The 17,897-nt window shown below is 38.1% G+C and overlaps 1 long non-coding RNA gene across 1 annotated transcript in view; it reads left to right on the forward strand.

Moving 5' to 3' along the window:
* Positions 1–17,323, forward strand: part of LOC131962687 (uncharacterized) — a 78,622-nt gene extending 61,299 nt beyond the window's left edge. Inside the window, exon 5 of the long non-coding RNA XR_009389954.1 lies at positions 17,241–17,323. This is a non-coding gene — a long non-coding RNA (uncharacterized LOC131962687). The remainder of the gene's footprint in view (positions 1–17,240) is intronic.
* The last annotated feature ends 574 nt before the right edge of the window (positions 17,324–17,897 follow it).

The raw sequence follows: 17,897 nt of genomic DNA on the forward strand, positions 1-17,897 counted from the left end.
TGGGGTTTGTCGTGGTTCTGCTAATGGATCAAGACTGGTCCTGGGGAGCTGGGTGGAGGAGGTGAGGATGGCGGGGGGGGGAGGCTAAGGAGACTGGGGCCCAGTGTCTGTGACCCCTGGGTGCCAGGAGGAAGTGCAGAGCAGCAGGGGAAGTGGGAGCACCTGTGCAGGTCAGTGGCAGCCCGTCAAGCTTAACTAATTTTGAAATTGACCTCCGACCTCCATTCCCACGGTGCACCGGGGCACAGGCTGAGAAAGGTCTGGGCTTCTCTTCCAGCTTGACTCCTGCTTCTAATTACCGGCTAGAACAAAGTTGTTATCTGATTAAGCCTCCTTATAAAACCATATCATTGATTGTATCCTTTGCTCAGTGTCGGTACAAATTAGCCCATTAACACACAACAGGGATGTGGCGATTTAATAAAATGAAGCTAAAGCCGATAATGGCTGCAGTTCCTTGAGTGGTTGACCTACTGTGAGGGATTAGCAAGGCCTGCTCTCAGCCCTACACTGATACCACATACACACACACACACACACACACACACACACACACACACACAGTTAAATGTGCAAATATTGCACCTCAATTCTGTCCTCTTTACATAATTTATTAGACTGCTTGATTTATTCTGCAGGTTTATATTTACTTCCAAAAAGTGGTAGAATGCAACTAAGTACGTTTACTCAAGTACTGTACTTGGGGATCATTTTGTGGTACTTTTACTTTACTTGAGTATTTCCATTTTAAGTAACTTTATAATTCTACTCCACTACTTTTATCTGACAGCTTAAGTTACTCTTCAGGTTGAGATTTACCATACAAACATGATCAATATAATGATTATGCATTTTTATACAATAAACCTCATAACATTATATATGTTTAAAAGGAGCCCTACCTTTACAAAATTAAAACACTTTTTACATAAATACATCACAACAAATGATCTAATAATATATTTAGACAATATATCTGAGTGGGTTCATCCTGCATAATGAGTACTTTTACTTTTGATATTTAAAGTACTTTTTGATGCTGATACTTTTCTACTTTTACTTCAGTAAGTTTTGAATGCAGTACTTTTACTTGTAGTGGAGTCATTTCACAGTGTGGTATTACTACTTTTACTTAAGTGAGGGATCGAAATGCTTGATTTCTGTTTATGCATTGTTATAGACTAAACCACCAGGAAAAAAATTATCTAAATTAGCTCCACCTGGCTCAGCTACAACAATAACATGCTCCATACACATTAATGCATCAATAATAATACCACATCAATTTAATCTACTGTATAAAACACTAAAACATTCTGAATTCTACATTGAAGGTTTTGCTTTAAAAATGGGTAAAACTTAATATTTCAATCTATTTTATGAATAAAAAAGCCGATATTTACTTTGCTCCTCCTGCCATATGGTTAACGTGATGGATTTACAGCCTGCTGATTGGCTAATCCTGCATGTCAAGATCAATGACGACGTGAAATCAGCCTAATGTTTGCAAGTAAAACTTTCTGCAGAAGCCTTCACATACAGTATGCACATGTGTCTCTGAACACCTGCAGACATGCATGCGTGTGTGTGTGTGTGCGCCCATGCAAATTACAGTCAGTACGAGTGTGTGTCTGTCTGCTGGTGTGGTCTGTGTCGATGTGCCTACAAGCTGTAACATGCTCAAACAATCACATAACGATTAAACCGCAGCGGCCCCTCAATTTTCAGCCACACTCAGTGTCACGAGGGGAAAACAGTCTGGTGGAAGGAGCACTGCCAGATGTCTGGATGGTACAGTTGTTTCATATTGAGAAAAAAAAATGCTCATGTACTGCTTGATCGACACATTCTGTTTGTTTTCTGTCATTTAATCAAACTACTTTTTCAATTTTTCTTTTTGTTTCGTTAAAATAATTAAAAAAATAGTGACAGAAGTGACACAAATTTGAATGTATTACCAAAGATATTTCATTAGTATGGTTTTAATTCCAAAGAGAGACACAGCAATACAACACAAAGTTACAGACAGATTTAAAATGCAGCAGTTCTCAAGTCTGAGAAGATGGAACCAACTTTTTAAATTAAGTTAAACAAATCAACGCATTAATTGAGTATTTTTTGTTGATGTTTTGTTGTAGTAAAGTTTGGTTTTAATTTAAGTTTCAAAATAAATTAAACAATCATCTTTTGAAGGATTTATTTCTGGATGTGCTGTCTGAGTTTGGCATTTTTGATCATTGCCATGTAGGGTAAGAATTGTCCATATTAGGCCAAAAAGATGATCTGATAAGGCATTTACAGTCTGTGGTTAACTGTGAAAATGTGAATTATAATTTTTATTTTTAACAAGACTTTTTGAGGTAAACAAAGGTGTGATTTAGCCTGATGATAACTACTTACAATTACCATTTTTTAAGCATACTGCAACCAGCCACAAGGGGGCGACCCATATTTTATGGCTTCACTTTTTGGGAGCTGTCAGGCTGTCCAGTGTATGGCATCCACCTGCCACTCAAAGTGGCCATGCCAATAATAATGCATGCATTTAAGCCTAGCAAAAATTTGCTTTAGTGACCAAAAACATTTTTGTACCAGGCAGTAAACATGTTTATTTCTGCTGTAGAGTTTGAGATTTTATCATGAGGGTCTATGAGGATTGACTCCCTTTTGGAGCCAGCCTCAGGTGGCCAGTCAAGGAACTACAGTTTTTGGCACTTTTTAATCACTTGGTGTTTACTAGGGATGGGAATAATTAATTGATGACCCATTAATGGTCGTTAACATTTGGTCGATCAAGTAGAGTTTTTAATCGATCTGTGTATTTTTAAATTTTATCTATGACTGACTCACTTACTTGAAACACGGCCGAGCGTTCAGTTCTGCTACCGTACGTCAAAAAGCCAATCAGATGAGAATTAAGTTGGATAAATCTACAGTTTGCAAAGAAAAAATTCCATTAACAATTATAAAACGCACAGACATACATAAGTATTAATTGGAGCAAAACTAGCTTAATGTATCAAACCTTGCTAGCATGAATTACTGAGTTTAATTTTATCCAAAACTTATTTAAACACAAAACACACTTAAATATGCAAGATTACTGTGAAAACCAACCTCATGCCTCTTCGGGGCTAAAACATAAAACATTGAACTCCTTGATGTTATCTTTACAGTTTAATCTCACTTGAGTTAGTTGTACAATCGGCACAAAGTCTCTTTTCGTCCTTTCAAAATAAAAGCGTCCGTTAGCAAAACAGGCTTTTGCATAGTGATGTGTATATATATGTTTTATTTTACCCATATATGCATGCATTATACGTATAAAAATATAGCAATTAATCGGTTAATTGATCATTAACGTTATAAATGCTCGAGTTGGCAGGTTTCTTCCAAAAGGCCATCCCTCGTGTTTACTGTATGTTCTGCACTTGCAGAAGACCACCTGTCAATCAAATAGTGGGGGTGGTAATGGGACATCCTTATCCTTGAATTTCCCCTTGAAATTTCTACAGTCTTATTTTTATTTGATGCTCTGATGACTTTCTTTTTCACGCTGTGTACTATTTTTTTTTACATCACTTCCTGTAATACACACTAACTGTGAAAGCTTTCCTGAACTGCCTGAAGGTTGACTCACAAATCAAGCAAAACTGGCTGTAAAACATTCATTTTTTATTTGAAGTGTTATCATCCTCCCTCTACCTTTCACTCCCGTGCGGAGGAAGGACGAGTATTAATTTCAAGATGTGTTTTAAGGTGGACTGACCGGTGAGCATTCTTGTGGAGGGCACCTGAAGGATGGCAAACAGTAGACAACAACATCCGACAGCGGGCTTATTTTTCATCCTAATTGTCCGAGGCCTTTGTCGGGGTGCAGGGGCGGCCAGAACGTTTGGCATTCTTGACTTCCTGCCAACCCTCTCTCTCAGTATCTATCTTCCTCACTGGCTCGACCCAGCGCTAATGAAATTTTTCCTTGCTTGTCGTTGCCATGGCGAAGGGATCACTGCCAGACATGTTGTGTGTTGACACATCTTCTGCTGTGCAACTGGAGATGTAAACGCTGTGAGAAAAAAAAAAACGGGGAGGCTGGCGTTGGCAGATGGGTATTGAAAGTTTCTTAATAGGGAAAGCCTGAGAATGACCTCTGACCTCTCATTCAGACAAACAGATGCAGGAACACAAAGTTGCAACACATGCATGCACAGATACATCCACACAGACGTATTATGTTGTGGATATCGTGTAAAAGCGATGATTGGGTTTTTTATGTCTGTATTTATGAAGTTAAATAACTATGGACATTTAGTTCTGCATGAGGGTTATTTTCATATTCTATTTCAGTTAGAAAGATACTGTACTTTATAGCATTTATTAGACACATTGATTTATTCTGATATTCTGATTTATTCTGATTTAGATTTACTTTCACACAGTGGTGGGAAGTAACTAATTACTACATTTAATCAGGTACTGCACTTAAGTACAATTTTGAGGTACTTGTACTTTACTTGAGTATTTCCATTTTAAGTAACTTCATACTTCTACTCAACTACTTTTAGCTGACAGCTTAAGTTACTTTTCAGGTTGAGATGCAACATAAAAAACATGATCAATTTTAAATGATTAGGCATTTTTTTGAAAATTAAACCTCATAACAGTACATATGGTTAAAATGAGTCCTATCTTTACATAATTCAAACACTTTTTTACATAAATACATCTCGACAAATTATCTAATAATATACTTAAACTATATATCTGTGTGGGCCATTCTGCATAATGAGTACTTTTACGTTTATACTTTAAGTACATTTTGATGCTGATACTTTTCTACTTTTATTTAAGTAAGTTTTGAATGCAAGACTTTTACTTTTAGTAGTTATTACACAGTGTGATATTAGTACTTTTACTGAAGTAAGGGATCTGAATACTTTTTCCACCACCGCTTAAAGAAACTTGAATTCTGTTTATTCATTGTTATAGATTAAACCTCCAGGGGGAAAGAAATAGCTAAATTAGCTCCACCTGGCTCAGCTACAACAGTAACGTGCTCCATACACATTATTGCATCAACAATTATACCCCATCAATTTAAAAATACTGCATAAAACATTCTGAAATGACTTCTGTCTTGATACTAAAAGACACTTGTACATAATAAGTCTATACTTAGTATTTTGAGGCTTTTTGTTTTTTTGTGACACTGTGGTATTGTATTTTTTTTTTTTTACTGAATACTCCAAATACTCCACCTAGGCGAGGTGCCGAGATGAAGTGACTGAGGGGGCTGATTTGCATTGATTGTACCATGCAATAGCCTTTTTAAGGGCTAAATAACAACATAAGGCTCATGTTTCAAAATCAAAGAATACATTTATTAATCAGAGCACCCACATAGAAACAAAGCAAGCTCAAAAAGGGTGGTTATTGTTTTTTATTTTTATTTTTTTAGCAATTCTTTGTCAAAAATCAGCAGTGGGTAGGTAGCACGTAGAAGCAGCTGTTTACGCCTTGCTCTGTCTTTCTGTTAACGGCTCTGTTTGTCTGTTAATTGCTACAATATTGGGAAAGTGAAATTATTGCATCAAGTTATATGTATAACTAGAAAAGCAAGCAGGCTGAGAAGCTGTACCAAGGAACGTGTTCTGTCTGTTCTCCGTTTCAGTACCACGGACAGCAACGCACCTGAATACGTAAACGCTAATCATAAGCTATGTTTGTTCAGAAACAACAGCTCATCAGCCATCGTACAATACAAATCCATCCACATTGGGCTTTTTTTTTTTTTTTTTTAAAGCAAGCTTACGTAGCTATGATGCACTGAAGGGGGTACTTTACTATACATCCATCATGCTACCTCCTCCACTGGTGTGCCAGATGCAGGGTCAAATTATCAGACTAAAAAAAAAAAGTTTTTATTGCCATGTACGTTTTCAAATACAAGGAATTTGCTGGTGGTGTATTGGTGCATAAGAAGAAACTAAATATAAATATTAGAGCTGTCAAAGTTAACGCGACATTAACATGTTAACTCAAATTCCTTTTAACACCGTTAATGTTTTAACGCACGATTAACACCTGCACATTCTGTGAGTATGACCCTTAGCCCGCCCCGTAGTTTGGGCAATCAGTAAGCAATACAGTAGCGTAATAAACATGAGCAGAAATCAATAAAGAGCGTCTATTGAATGGCAAGTTCAGCTTCAACAAAACAAAATATCTGTAATTACTGTCGGTGTGAATGATTTACCACGTAGACGTCCAGTCTCAGATACCACAGAGAGACTCCTCCCCCTCACCCTTCACATCACACTCCTCACAGTACATGCGCACTTAATTTACACTGTGAGATTATTCACTTTAAGTGTGAAGGATCCAGGGAATGATCTTATTTAACTAACTGAGGTACCTGTTGTGCAATGTGTCTGTTGTTGTGATGATGAGGTCATTTTTTATGTTGAGCTCTTTAAAACAGGATGTTAAGTATTAAGTTGGACTAGGGCTGGGCGATGTATCGATATATTTTTAAATGTGATATGGAATTAGACTATATTGCATATGTCGATATAGTTAGTTAGTGTCAATATAGTTAGATATTGTAGTATAGTTATATATTTTTTTCTTTCTTTATATATAAATGCTGCCCTTACTAGGGTTTGTCATATTTAGTTATTTTGTAATGTTTGTTATTCTTTACTCAAAAAAAAAAAAGATTGGCCTATTATATTTCATAGGCTATTATTATTGAAGATAGTTTTTTATTTAAATTTGCACTTTATGGAGCATTGATTTCAAAGGTACTTCTGTTGTTATACAGTATTTATGTTCACTTCACAAGAAACGGTTTCAATAAAACTATTTGTGACATGACATATTTGGTTTTGACATTGTCTGAACATTTGCTCTCACTTTGCGATAAAAATATGGGGATATATATTGTATGTCAATATTCAGCCTAAATCAAATCAAAAATCAAAATCACTTTATTTATAATGTATCGGGATATGACTTTTGGTCCATATCGCCCAGCCCTTAGTTGGACGCTACATGGTGTTAGTATGACTGAGTCATGTTACATTCTGTTTGTTGGATCTCAGTTTGCCATGTTTTGCTTTCAGCATCATTTTGAGCATGTCCTTTTTTTATTATTGCAATAATAATAAACATGCATTTGCATAAAGTAGCATGTGTTTCCACTCCCCTGTTGATAAAAGTGATAAAAACTCTATTATATACAATCAAGGTATATTTAGAACAGATAAGAAATGTGTCATTTAATTTGAGATTAATCGCGAGTTAACTATGGACAGTCATGCGATTAATCGTGTTTAAATATTTGAATCAATTGACAGCCGGAATTGATAAATATTATGGTAACAAGTAGTTCAAGTAAAAAACAGCATATTACATATTAACAGCATACATATTAAATATGAAGAATATGAAAAAGTCAGCATACAACAATATTTAAAAAAATATATAAAAATATAAACAGTAGAAATTGTACTTCTGGAAACACCACGTTTCTTAACTCATATTTTTTCTCTAGATACCACAACACTGAAATAAAATGTGTTGTTATATTTAAAAAAGGAAAAAAATGTTATTTTGTAGTTCGAAGTTAAACACATACATTTATACTGAAGCCACATGTTAAGATATTCAGTTGAATCCAATCATACTGTAAATCACATGCAGCAAAAAGTTTAATCGAATCACCTTGTCTCCTTTTCAACTGCACCATGTATTAACTTATGTGGCCTTACATGTGTTGTGATCAAAATCAAGATCATTCATTATTAATTGTACTTAAGAAATCCATCATACTACATTGCACAATTAACATATAGCCTAGTATATCGCAAATATTATAGATAAGTAATTAAACATTTCAAATAAGAGAAATAGAAACACATAATTGGACTGAAATTATTTATTAGGAATAACTTAAAAATCTTATTAGAAGTCAGATGGGGAAATAACCCAGGGACAGTAAAAGCCGAAATGATCCGATGTTACAGAACAAAATAATCTGCTGAAAAGCATGGTGATGAGCTTGTTTTGTGCAGTTTATGAAAACATTAGGTGATGGCAGTGATAATTTGCCAGCACACTAAAAGCAGAGCTGTTGTTTCTGAGTTGACATTTTGGAGATAGGAGGTTTTCACCCATCAGTGACACACACACACACACACAAACAGACACTCACACGCACCTCCTCTATTTCCCACAACCATAACCCCTGAATCCCAGCATTCTCCCTCCATTGTTCCTCCGCTGCTAGTCATTACCATCATAAAGGCAGCGAGGATATGCATGGTTTCATTCACAAAATCATCTCCCAGCGTATGGGCGATGAAATCTAGGGAGGAGTAGGAAGAGGGAAAAAACTGCCCCAGGAGCAACAACTAAATGAAAACAGCAGTCTCGACCCAAAGCGTGTTCACTCAAGCAGGAACTCCCAGAACAAAGGGGCTGTTGTGTGTTTTCAATAACCCTGGTGTTGTACGGGGGGCTTGACCTTCGCTGAGCTTGACCCCAACCTGTAAGAGAAGGGGTTGTTTGTTTGGAAATGACACATTACACCTCATGTGTTGGACGACAAAGCTGCTGTCAGTCACCGAGGAACGAGGAAAATCTTTGATTCTGGGCTTCACTGGTTCTCCTGAGCTGGTAGATCTCAACTTTGTCAGGATGTTTTACAGCGGGAGAACATTTACTTTGAGCTGTAATTCGGTTTTCAGTCAAGCAACTTGTTTACATGCGGCAAAGTAATTGGCCAAGATGTTGTAAGTTGGCGGAAAGCCTTCTAGTATATGCAGGCTTTTGCTTGATTAGACATTTTTCATCTTTTATGATCTATGAAAATGTGCTTTACCATCAAGTTGCATTATATCTATGTAGGGGCTGTCTTAATTGGCCATTTTATGATGAGATTAAAAAGAATTTGGTTGGTTTTCCTTGACAAGATAACACTGGAGTGGTTTTAAATTTTGTTATGGTCAACAAAATCTGGGAAAATACCGAAGCCAAGAAATGTGTTGGTTAATTCTTCAGTGTTTTCCAACTTTCCTACCCCGTCTGTGGCATTCAGCACCAAACTCATGAATTCATTCAGCTCAGAATCTTTAAAAACAGGTTACAAGTTAGTGATTTATGAGTTGAGCCTATGTTTACGATAATAAAATAATAACAGAGATACTCTGTACCAAGGTGGCAGCAGATTTTTTCAGCTTTGCTTTGCTTTGCTTCTTACCTTTCACAATAAAAGCCCAAGGCGTACGCTGCATTTTACCAGAGATAATTTAAATTCACTCAGAGCATTTTGCTAACAACTCAGTATTAAATGTTTTCTTACTGTATTAACTCTTATTCACGTTGCATTTAGTCATGTTTAATCATGTAATGTAATTTCAGTCTATTGCTAAAGCCGCATAATGTTGCCATGCTAACTTTCGAACTTACCGTGAGTTGACTATCTGTACAGCTTCTATAGCTATGTGGCAAATTATTCGTGGTCAAAACAGTTATACTAAAAATAACTTTCATGAGCGTGTTTAATGTTGATTAATTATTACCCTACACATTAGCTTGGTGGTTAGAATGAGCCACTTATCATAGCAGCACATCAAACATTGACAGTCACAAAGCAAAAAAACAGCAGTCGCAGTATTCGTATGTTGAACAACTGATACCAAGTTGATTATATTTATGCCCCTCCCTAATGCATTTGTTGTGGACTATGTACTACTTTTAGCAGTGGATTAATACCAGTGGTGGAAAGTTACTAAGTACATTTACTCAAGTACTGTACTTAATTACAGTTTTGATGAATTTGTACTTGAGTATTCCCATTTTTACTCCACTATATTTAGCTGATAGCTTAATTTACTTTTCAGGTTGAGATTTAAAAAAAAAAAAAACATGATACATTTAAAGTGATTAGACATTTGTTGAAATTAAACCTAAATAATACAATTATTTCTTAAGAAGATTAAAATGCTGCTTACAGAAATGCATCAATAATTATAATAATCCAGTAATATATTTGGGATATATAAAACAATCTGAGTGGGTCCATTCTGCATAACGAGTACTTTTACTTTTGATGCTTTAAGTACATTTTGATGCTGATACTTTTTGTACTTTTGCTTCAGTAAGTTTTGAATGCAGGACTTTTACTTGTAGTGGAGTAATTTCACAGTGTGGTATTAGTACTTATACTTAAGTAAATTATCTGAATACTTTTTTCACCACTGGTTACTCCACATTGGTACACTAGTGAGTATTTACATCAGCAGGATAGTGTGTGTGGGATGGAGTCAAAAGATACTACACTGTGTGTGTATGTGTCTTCATGGTAATGAAGGAACATGTCACCCAGTGGTGAATAGACATGTTTGCAATTGTTTTTTGGACAATATTGGAGCTCTGTGGCACAGAGGAATAATGTTTTGCGTATTAGGCTCTGGCAATATTTGTATGCAGGCTCACTTCATTTTGTGCTTGCTTTTTTGTGGGAGTCGACAATGAGAAAAATATAACAAATTGTCCATCCCCGTCTTCTAAAAATACTTTTAACCTCTGTGAATGAAACACACTTTGAATCAATTGTCCACAGTGACCGGTCGGCTAAACTGTAAATACCTTGCTAGTGTTTTTATCTGCTGTCCACTCTGCGCTGCTGAGCGAGGCACCCCCACTGCCCTGAAAGACTACGAACATGAGGCGGCACTCAGTGCATGCTGGGCCTTCAGGCCTGCTGGGAAATAAAGTGAATTTGAACAATACTTTCCTCAGGAGACGAGGCAGCTCGGAGAGGATTTACGTCTGGCCTTCTCACCTTAAGAGTGGAACAAACTGCAAAAGCTACAGTACAACAATGGGTGAATATGGGTGAAAGTCTGATTGTTCTGTGCAACGCCTATCAACGTCCACCTTAAAGAGTTTCAACATCAAGACGTTTATAAGGACTGGCTCCTGCAAGCACTTAGACAAATGCAATTTCAGTTTATCGGCCAGAACATACTTTAGCAATCATCTCATTTTCCACTTGGTCTCCCTCTCACGTTCCCAATCTATATTATTTTCACATGCCAATATGGTGATCATACAGCCCGTCCACCGGAGGCGAGAGGGATTTGCATACAGGTTCTCATGGTGGATGTTGGGACTGTGCTATCAGTGCAGGGAAATGAAAAACACACATGGACAGACATAATGTATATGCATATGTACAGAAATACTTTTGTTTCAAATTGGTTCACATAAACATATAACTTCCATTTCCTCGGATGCACAAATATGCAAAATATAGTCTGTATAGTGAACACAACATATGCTTTTACTGGGATACAGTATATATGATTAAATGTACTTGTAAAGGAGCTGTAACAGTGTATACGCTATTGCAAACATGCATAAAAAATCACATATTTTACATTTTCACAAAGTGTGGAAAGGAATATCAGCAAATAAAAAAAGAAGTGGAATTTCTAGCATAGCTGCTGAGCAATTTAACCAATTTGTGCTTTATTAAAGGGAAAGTACACCAATTTAAAATATGGAGATCTGTTTGCTCGTAGTGGGACGCACTTGTCAGCATTTGAAACAGTTGTATATTGATTTTTGTTGCTTTGGAAGGACTTTGTCTAGTAACTTATGAATAAATAAATAATAAATATTAAAGTTAATAATAACTTTAATGACATGGTAGGGCTGGGCGGTATGGCAAAAAAAAAGATCACAATATATTTTTTCTTATCGTCCTATCTCGATTATTATCATGATTTTATATTGTTTTTAAATCATCTGTACTGAAAACTAAAGAAACTAGAGATCAGTTCAATATTTTATTAACATACAAAGTAAATTCATTCATTACCATTAACCGCAATCGGGTCACGGGGGCTGGAGCCGATCCCAGCTGTCATTGGGCGAGAGGCGGGGTACACCCTCGACAGGACGCCAGACTATCGCAGGGCTGACACATAGAGACAGACAATCACACTCTCATTCACACCTACGGGCAATTTAGAGTCCCCAATTAAACCTAAGTGCATGTTTTTGGACTGTGGGAGGAAGCCGGAGTACCCGGTGGGAACCCACGCTGAGACGGGGAGAACATGCAAACTCCACACAGAAGAGCCGCAGGCGGGAGGTGAACCGGCGACCCTCTAGCTGTGAGGCGAGAGCGCTACACTACACCACCGTGTAGCCCTACAAAGTACATAACAAAGCAAATTACTTTGTGAAACTTTACAGTCTTGAGTGCAAACTTGTTGATTGAACTAAGTTCCATTCAGTAATAACTTGTTTCTCTGTAAATTTTCATATGTCCCACGCTCTTAAATGTGACCATAGCTGTTCCGACGCTATTGAATGCACCATACTTGTGTGTGAATTGCCGTGCTGTGAATGTTAGTTTTCTCTCGGTACAGCGTGGATAGATTATAATTTCCTTTACTCTTTCCCAAGATTCACCCTGGTTTATTGCTCCAAGTCATGGCTGACATCTATTTCGCTGCCCTCAGCTCCGCATTTAGCTCTATGTTCCGTCTTTCTGTTTACTTCTCCGGCAACTTACAAACAGTAGTGGAGCAGAAAAAGGTCGACTCTGATCGGCTGTTGTCATGCACATTTACGACATGTTTGATCGAGTAAATATGCTCACAGCTGATCACCGTAATCGACCTGAAATTTCTCTTGATCACTAATCACGATCATATAATTGCCCAGGCCTACATCATCGTGATGTGGTCAAGGTTGCTGAAGCTTGGGCTTATGATGAGTTCCATTTAAGCTACAGACGAAGTTGGTGCTATAAATGACGACACACCCTCGTCCAGTTCAACAAGTTGGAAAAACAAGCCTGACTCAGCCAGTAAAAACTTTTTGTCACCAGTTGGAGCCAAGCCCCCAGGTAGAGTTCTAAGCTTGAAGCCAATATGGCACCGTGGCCAAACTGTGCAATCACAATTCATGCTCCGTCATGTGATGCCATGTGGCCCCCCAAAAAAACGTTTTCCCTACAACTAGCACTGGGAATGACACCTGTAAAGAGTAACAACTGTGAAATGATTTGTTTCAGTATCAGAATTCAAATCAATTTAGTCTGATAATATTTTTAAGTCTAAAACAGTGGTGTCAAACTGTGTGATTAAAATATTACATTCCTATTATTATTACTATTACTAAATTAGCAGAGCTTGAACAGAGCATTCGGCGTGTCCGGCTCTGTTGCACTTGCTTTACGGGGCTCACAGTACAGAAGATCCATAGACAGTTAGGGTCATTTTATACACATAAGTAGAATTTTTTGGCTTTATACACCGCTTCAAAACATCCACAGTTGCACTGTCAACTATTGTTTGCAATTCCACTTTATAACAATGTATTATACATTATTTTGTGCATACAAACACAGTGTTAACATGTCCACAAAGAACTAGATGCTAGATGGATAGATGGTCTGGTTTGGTGAGATTCTTTTGATTTTTTTGAGTCTGATATCAAATTTTAAGGGCGTTCCTGTTGAAATTCCTGACTGGGAACTCATGAATTCCAAGTTTCCACTTGAAATGGAATGCACCATTCAACACAACTTTTTAAGAAGTCTGTGTTGCAAACTGAGAGCAGAAAGTTAGTACTGCACAATGTGGATGTGTCTAATGAAATGAGAAACCAAAGAACCAAACTAAACAGCAGAGATCAGAATTGTTGCAGCCATTATGAATTAAATCTATGTCTTCTGAACTTTATGCAGTACTAAATTGCTGAAGTTCCTCTTTAATGACTGTGGTGGACATTGATCTGTTGCTATTGGAAACACAGTGATGTTTGGTTGCATAGGGATATGAATCAGATTAAACCAATCTGATACTAAAAAGTACAGGTAGTGTTCAGGGAAAGGTTGTCAAAACTGAAATTGATCAAATATGTGTGAACCGCTATAGATGTAGACAAGTTAACACACCAAGGTATAACCTGCTCACACATACATATGCATATATTGTAATCATTCCAACGCACACACTGACCATACACAAATTACAGTTCCCACTACATACCGATGCCCTCCCAGGTACATTCCACATTCACAGAAAATTAAAACTCTCTTGCAATAATTAATGGAGAAATGAAGATAATTGCCTCCCACTTCTCTCTGAGCAGCTTCAGCTCCTTTTGACAATCAAACCGGCAGGCTGATCGTTTCAATATGTATGCTTGTTTAAATATTTCACTTGTGATATGTAATATGCAGGGGAAGTACAGCGACGAAATAGCCCTCAGATGGTGAGCTTGATAATTGGAGGGTGCAGTTTTCTCTCCCTTCCTCACTCCCTCTCTCCTCCTGCCCTCCCTTCAGTTTTGCGCACCTTGCAGACCTGCATTTACCGCTGACTTCTGAATGCCTTTGTTAAACAGCCATTTACACCCGCGTCCCGTGAATACATTTCCTCGGGGTGAATTCCATAATTTTTCATGTGCCAACGTGATGGATCGTCCCGATTTTAGATCCCAACTTTGACAAGCAGCCGAGGAGGGACCACACCACTGCCGAGTGGCCTTTGTTTTGCATTGCAGCCCATTTACTGATAGACAATAAATCTTCCCCATGCAAATTTTATCTCCCTTAAGTGTATGATGCTTCCTGAAGGTTAACATGGATTGTGATGGAATTTAGCATTTTAGCCGGCAAAATGGTGTCCGTGCTTGTCCTCACGAGGAAATAAGCCATGCAGATAAACTGGCAATACAGTCGGGGATTAGTGACGATGAGTGATTTTATGTTGGTTGTTACAATTTGATGGCTCTTCCGCTGTAAATGCTTGAAATAAAACCCATTAAAGTTTTTAGTGTACACTGTCTCTACACTCTCCCGTACTTTTACAAAACCATCCAAAATTGCCCCTTCAGGATTCCTATGAGCCATTATGCATTATGTGTGTGTGTGTAGCAATGTGTGCGTGTGATTAAAATGAACCCGCCAGCTTGAGTACCTGCAACCGGCGAGCCTGCATGCGCGCAGAAGGAGGCACAACAAAAGCGGGCGGGCCATTCTCCCTCTGATAAACAGACATAATTCAAATGTCAGCATTTGAATGTCATCCTCAAAGAGCCCTCTCCATCAGCGCTCGAGTCATTACAGACGATAGGGGGAGAAAAAAAAGAAGAGGGACATTGTTTCATCTGTTTGAGCTTTCTACCCCTCTAATTATTAAAGCGCCTTTCTTCCTCTCCCCCCCTTTTGAAAATGCACAGAGGGAGAAAGAGATTAGAAGTATTGTTGCCTTTTGACAATTCTATTTCCCCCCCTCTCCTCTCTATACAGGTTGAGTTTTAATTTGTGGCCGTTGAAGAAACAGAGCCCAGATGGCGAGGCACAACTCGTCATCCCTCTGTCTATCTTTCTTTTCTACCTTTCTCTGCCTCAGAACCAGCACCGGGATAACAAAGATATGCAGATGAGGCCGAGGCAGCGAGCTCTGGATCGGCGCCAGAGAGATCGTCTCTCACAATAGCGGGGAACAAATTGATGTGTCCTGCAAACTGTGCCACAGTAGCAGCGGGTTACTCCGCGGCCTGCCAAAGCCGTCAGTCTACCATGCCAGGCGGTGTGCCCCCGGTGGCAAAGTGAGGACATCAGCTGCTGAGCGATTGCCAGAGGCCTGTGACACAATATGTAGCATCAGTGTCAACGATGTCATTAGACACAGAATGATGCTGCCAGCAAACTCATTAGCCCGAGTGGAAGTGACCCAACTCTTGGTATAGCCACAATACGAGCAACAAATGCTTTTCTAGAGGATACTTTGAACGCTTTGATAGTTTTCGAGTGCTGTGATTCCTCTCAGTTTGGAGGTTAGTGGGTCAGATTGATAAGATGAAGCATGCATTATAGCCTAAACTATAATGTGCCACATATTATGCCAAGTGGTATGCCTACCATTTGGTGTAAAAAAAAAATAAAATGTGGAAATACACTGGGTGTAGTGAAAAACCAAGGGAAACTAAACAGTTCTTTTGTTGGCTGTTGTTCTGCTGCATTGAGATGTTACGGACTTCATGATGGCCTTAATAATGATGTCATACTGTATGATGACAGTAGTGACAAAAGTGATGGAAGAAATAATTTTTTTTGGAAAATCCTACTCATTGTGCCTTTTAAGTGATTTTTTCACCGCTTTCATCATTATATGTCTGTATGTTACATGCAGCAGCCAAATGACAAAATTGGCAACTGGCGAATTAAAATAGTTGAGAACTTATCAGCTAAAGGGGCAGATATTTTTCCCAGAAGTTGGTGGAGACTAAAGAGGAGCAAAAAGTCGTGTTTCCATTAACACATTTCTAAAGTTTTTACAAAAAGTTAATGTGCTAAACAGGAAATGGAAACGCTAGTTCTGATGTAGAGAACATTTAACTCACATGACTGATGACTGTTTCCATTCTGGCCGTCAAGACGAGCGGACATGAAAGAACAGTTATAAGTTGCCCAATTGAATCCAATTCCTGAAGACTTCTCTCCATTTCCTCTCTTGGGTGGCCAAAGTTGTCTAATTAGCAATATTTTTTTGTGGTTGCTTTTTCTCTCTTGCACAATCTCTTCTTCTTCTACCATTTACTGACAGATTAGCCTACAGCAAAACATAAAGTATACAATACTTTACTATTTACTTTAATGAGACATTTCAAAATGTAATTTCAAAATTAGCTTTAATAGAAACACGGCAACAGTCACTAAGGGGACAGAAACTCCATGGACACTTTAGCAACTCACAGTCAGCCAGCATTCACCGTCTGATTTGTCTTAGTAGTAGCAGTGTAGAAGTAGCAAGATGAGCAACTTTTTGCAGGTCTCCTCGTGGCTGGGAGTGAGCGCTTTGTCACTAATTCTTTTAAGTCACTAAGGTCGCTTTCATAACCCAAGTCTGTTTGGTGAGTCCGAATCGGGGTGAAATTGACACATTTGGTTCGTTTTGTATTTAGTCTGATTTGCTTTCACAGTGCAGAAATGTAAGCTGACCAAATAAAAAAATAGACTTGAAGAGGGGCGTGTATGAAGGTGAAGGGCTGGAAATCTTCTCACACTATTTTTTCTTATTGGTTGAAAAGTTGGCTGTGAAAACTGTAAACGAAGCAACATGGAACCAAGCGTAAACCGAGTACCTTTAATTATAGCGGATATGATTATATGATTATATATTATTATATGATTCTTTACTCCATAGATGTCGTGCTGCAATCTGAGAGCTGTAGAATCCGAGAAGGCGAGCCTTGATGCCCCTACCACCATCTGCTACTACCACAAAGGTAAATTTTAAGTTATTTTAAGCAATATGCTGATAATTCTGCAATGACAAATTAGCTTTAGGTAAGTCGTAGCCTACAGAGTGAAACTGAATGACACAAATTTCATCTTTAATGTTATCTGTGTACACCTCACTGCGCAAGTAGCCCACAGTCCACTGTGTTTTGGTGCATTTCCTTCAATTTGGTAGACCTCTGGTCAGATTACGTTCACAGTGGGATCAAACTGCACTAGGGTCCGTTTGGAAACAGACCAAGACCCTGTCAAGCAGTCTCAAGTCGGTTGTTTCAGTGTGCACCAGAGGATTTAAACGCACCAGAGTTTGATTGAAATAGACTAAACTTTGGGTTGTGAAAGCACCCTAAAAAACAACTGCAACCTCACCCAACAACAGTCATGCCATACCCCATAGGGTAAAATGCCCCAGGGTTATACAACAATATATATTGATTAATACATTATTTACTACAAACTAAGCCTCAATGTATTCTGGTGCAGCAGATACATACAAACAACAAACTTTATACTAACTGGAAATTATTTAATTCGCCCAAAACAAAAAGCCAGACACAGTCAA

This window comes from Centropristis striata, chromosome 24, assembly GCF_030273125.1.
Source record: "Centropristis striata isolate RG_2023a ecotype Rhode Island chromosome 24, C.striata_1.0, whole genome shotgun sequence".
Classification (NCBI taxonomy): domain Eukaryota; kingdom Metazoa; phylum Chordata; class Actinopteri; order Perciformes; family Serranidae; genus Centropristis; species Centropristis striata.